Genomic DNA, 5,205 nt, shown 5'->3' on the forward strand with positions numbered 1-5,205 from the left:
ATGAAGGCCGACATGGAGGCCATGAAAGAGCAAATGGCCATGATGATGGAGGCCATGATGATCATGAAGAATATAATGGAAGCCAGTGCAGTTGCAGTTGCCGCTACCAGCACTGTTGCTAAGGTGAATCTGATGCCCCCATCTGGCCTCAACCAAATGAATCATCCAACCTCAGCTATGGTAGGCAAAGATTTGGGAAGTATGGGCGGCCCCCATGATGTGCAAATTCAAAACGAGCACGCCTTCCCGCCATATGGCTTGCCTCTCAACTATACGCCACCCAATGTGGCGTACACTCCCAATAAGAATGTCAATAACTCCACTCCTATATCCATTGAGAGCCAGCAACCCCAAACTGATCATGCACATGTCTCCTAAACCGTGGGGGAGACACATGAAATTCCCCATCACAATCTAGCCGACAGGCTCGAATATACCATTGAAGGGCAAGCAGTTGCTGGTATACCCCTTGAAAACACTTCGGAAGGCCCTCAGTATCACCCACAACTACACCTCTTGCATTCCACAACAATTAAAAACCCTCATGCTATGGCAGAAATGGGAAAGTTGGATCATCTAGAGGAAAGGCTCAGGGCCATTGAAGGAGGTGAAGATTATGCCTTTGCTAACCTAGAAGAGTTGTTCCTAGTACCCAATATCATCACCCCTCCCAAGTTCAAGGTGTTGGACTTTGACAAGCACAAGGGGACTACTTGCCCCAAGAACCATCTAAAGATGTATTATCAGAAGATGAAGGCATACGCAAAAGATGAGGAATTGCTGATACATTCCTTCCAAGAAAGTCTTACTGGGGTAGCTGTTACCTGGTACACTAACTTGGAACCTTCCCGAGTCAATTCTTGGAAGGACCTAGTGATTGCCTTCGTTAGGCAGTGTCAGTATAATGTCTTCGGATAGGATGCAACTACAGAACATGTGCAAAAAGGGGGCACGAATCTTTCAAAAGAATACGCCCAAAGGTGGAGAGACCTGGCAGCTCAAGTGGCACCTCAATGACGAAAAAAAAATGATGACAATGATAGTAGACACATTACCAGTATTCTACTATGAAAAGATGGTGGACTATACACCTTCAAGCTTTGATGATATGGTCTTCACCGACGAAAGGATCAAAGTGAGTCTAAAAAGAAACGAATCTGATTATCATACTTTGATAAATGCCAAAAAACTAGGGCAAGTGAAGAGGATGAGAAGAAGGGAGAAACCTATGTTGTGACTGCCATTCTTATACGAACAAGTTTCCCACCAACCCAACAATGTCATTACTCAGCCAATAACAAACCTTCTCCTTACCCACCGCCCAGTTATCCACAAAGGCCATCCCTAAAATCAACCACAAAGCCTACCTACCGCACTTCCAATGACAAACACCACCTTTAGCATAAACCAAAACACCAACCAAGAAATGAATTTTGCAGCGAGAAAGCCTGTAGAATTCACCCCAATTCCAGTATCCTATGCTGACTTGCTCCCATATCTACTTGATAATTCAATGGTAGCCATAACCCTAGTCAAGGTTCATCAACCTCCATTTCTCCGAGAATACGACTCGAACACAACGTGTGCTTGTCATGGAGAAGCCCCGGGGCATTCCATTGAGCATTGTAGGGGCCTGAAGCGTAAGGTGCAAGGTCTAATTGATGCGGGCTGGCTGAAATTTGAGGAGAATCACGTGTAAATCCTGACATTGACAAAAGATGCCACACATGGGGCAGTTTTGAAAGCTGTTGTTAGATGTCTCTAATGACTCATCAGGATTTTCAAGTTTGTACCATTATTGTAAACCACAGTTACAATGTTAAAAGAAATGGATAAAGTTGATATCTTTGTCCCTCATCCTCTCGCAAACGCATCTTTGCTTATTCAACTTTCACCGGAATGTGAGTGCAAGCCATTGGTCTGTTTGCTCAAGCGACCTGTGCTCCTGAGTTTGGACTTCCAAGACCGTTCAATCAGAGATTACTCGTCTTACACGTTGGTGGGGGTGCCGTAAAACAACGAGTAAAGTTCAAAACCAATAAGTTTCAAAATAAAAAAAAATAATAATAATAAAAAAAAGAGTTCAAAAAAAAAAAGAAGCATTTGATTGACTGTGTTTTCAAGACGTCCATGTGACCTCATTTTATCATTCCGGAAAGTCTATTTTTTAGAGAGAAGTGAGTTATCAAGAATAGGATGTTGGACAAATGGCCTCAGTTACCTTTAGAAAAAGGGGGTTAAATTAAGATACAAAGACTATTCTCCAATTAAACTTTCACTCTCTCTTTTTGGATTAACAATGCACACAGGGACAACCCTTCCCTTGTGTTCAAGAATCCTCTACAACAAGAGACCCACGGTCTCTTAATCCCTTTTCAGAAATAAGAAGAAGAGAAGAAGAGATCTCTCTTAAAAGAGATAGCTTGTACAATGAAGATCAATCAAAATTCCTTATTGAATATGCAAGTGGTTGACCAAGGAATCTTTTTGAGAGGATAAAACATTTCAGTTCAGAAAAACTCTTAATCTTTTAAGAGGATAAAACTTTTTGGGCAATGAAAACTCCCTTTAAGTTCGTGTTTCCAAGTCACCTTTGATGGTCATTCATAAAAAAATTTGAATAGGTGTGACTCTTGGCAATTATTTTCTGAAAAATCCCCTCTGGTAATCAATTACACATTATAAATTTTGAATTCGAATTTCTAGTGACTGTGATAAACATTTTCAACTGCCGGTAATCGATTACCACAGAGAAAATCTCAATTTGAAATGATAGAATTCTTTGGTCAAACCTTTTGTATTTTCAATTTGGAAACTTCTTCCTAAAGATTCTAGAGATCAACTTGATCATATATCTTGATTTTCTTGGATTCTTGTCTTGAGTAAAACTTAGAAGCACTTGATCCTTTAGCATCATCAAGACATCAAAACATCTTGCTTCTACATAGGAGTCATTTGACTTAATCCATCAACTGAAAGATCCTTCAACTATTTCTCGTCCTTGGAAAATTCTTTTTGCAAGAATCAACTGCATCTTTCGTTCTTCCTCACTGCGAGGTAGTGAAAACAAGACAACAATTGGTACCTCTAAGCCCTACACTGGGGCAATGAAAGGCCCCATGCATAAACCTCAAACGAACCTAGGGGCAGATTAGAAGTTCTCACCCAATAGGTTCCTTGCTACAAGGTCATGACGAAAGACAACGATTGTACCTCAAAGCCTTACACTGGGGCAATGAAAGGCACCATGCAAAAACCTCAAGCGAACCTAGGGGCAAATTAGAAGTTTTCACCCAATAGGTTCCCATATACAAGGTCATGATGAAAGATAACAATTGGTACCCCAAAGCCTTACACTGATGCAATGAGGGGCATCGTGCATGAGCCTCAAGTGAACATAGGGGTAGATCAAAAGTTCTCACCTGTCGATGTTTTTAAACAAAGAAAAGGGAGACAAGCCCTGGAATTTCAATAGATTGATTAAACGTCAAACGGCTCCATTGCCGTCACTCCAAAATGGTCAAGTGACTAAATCAAACAGAACATACACTCTGAGGGAGTTCCCAGAGAGATTTGCAAAAGATAGGATAAGGTTGCATGAATTATCACCTTTTTCAAAAGGACAGTCAATCTGTGTTTTCCAAAAAATTAAATCAAAATCAAAATCACAAAATAGGGAAAGAATGTCATGAACATTGTACAACTTTCCATTGCATTGCATTGTTTCATATGAGGTCAGCATTACCAAATTTCACGACAAAGGTTGCATGAGTCTGCATCCCTAAAAATCATGTTAACTGCATAGATTTCCTACATCTCGTGTCCAATCTTGGTGGATGATCGGCCCTCTCGATGAGTCGATCTCTTGCTTTCTCATAAAGGTGGACCCTTGGGTACTAGTACCTATCACCTTTAGAGGACTATATGTCCTCGCCATCAGAGGACTGCACATCCTCGCCTGCAGAGGGCTGCACGCCCTCGCCTTTAAAGGGCTATGCGTCCTCATTTTCAATGTGCTCCATATCCACACCTTAGGAGAATATAAGGTCCTTTGCCCTTAGATGCTTCACCGAGACTTGCGCTCTCGGTTAAGGGGCCAGTAGTTTCCTTTCAGCGGTTCCTGGGCCACCCCCTGATATTAGAGGGCGACCAACTGTGCGAGCACATCCAGAGAGGGAGGCTATCACACATCTACTATGCATACCGGGGCAAGATTTCACCCGTGCCGCTGCAAAAAGACGAGTGTGGATCATGAGCACCAACATGACCACTTTTACATAGATATGGATGATGTTGCTATTTAGTAACATTCTGCCCGGCGACCACAATGCCAATCTCCCCCTGCAGATGTATCGGTTGGTCTATGCCGTCATGATATAGGTAAGTATGCACATGGTTCAATTGATTTCTGATGTCATCTATTGTTTGCAGAGATCGCGCCCACAAGACGCTCGGTGGGCCCGAAGAAGTCCAATAGGGCCCTGGGGTTTCCAGCTCTGGTTACGGGCCTCTGTCAGTCCTACAGGGTGCCCGTTCCCCCAGCGAGGTCATGCCATCATGACATAGGTAAGTATACAGATGGTTCAACTGATTTCTGATTTCTGATTTCATCTATTGTTTGCAGGAATCGCCCCCACAAAGACACCCAGTGGACCCGGAGAAGTCCAACAGGGCCCTGGGGTTTCCAGCTCTGGTTACGAGCCTCTGTAGTCCTACAGGGTGCCCGTTCCCCCCGGCAAGGTCACGTCATCATAGGTAAGTATGCACATCGCTCAACTGATTTCTGATTTCATCTATTGTTTGCAAGGATCGCGCCTGCAAGACACCCAGTGGACCCGAAGAAGTCCAACAGGGCCTTGGAGTTGTCAAGCTCTAATTACGGGTCTCTGTCAGTTCTACAGAGTACCTGTCACCTCCAGCAAGGGCATCAGGCCCCCTACTAATCGAGCTTTCATCAAAAAATACTGCGGCTCGAGGCAGACGCAGGGCAAAACACCACAACAGCCTGGGGATGGCCGATAGCGGACAACAGACTCACCGCCATCACCTCTTGAATTCACCTCAGCTCATCCACAAAAAGGTTAGAGCGTTGCTTACGACCCATGGCCGACCAATAGGCGACCAAGGCCAAAGCTAAAGGTAAGCAAAGTACTAGGTCCGTGATCGACAAGCCGTCACGCGTCCAGCTCAAGACGTTAAAGAAGC

The sequence above is a fragment of the Glycine soja genome, chromosome 10 (genome assembly GCF_004193775.1).
Source record: "Glycine soja cultivar W05 chromosome 10, ASM419377v2, whole genome shotgun sequence".
Lineage (NCBI taxonomy): Eukaryota > Viridiplantae > Streptophyta > Magnoliopsida > Fabales > Fabaceae > Glycine > Glycine soja.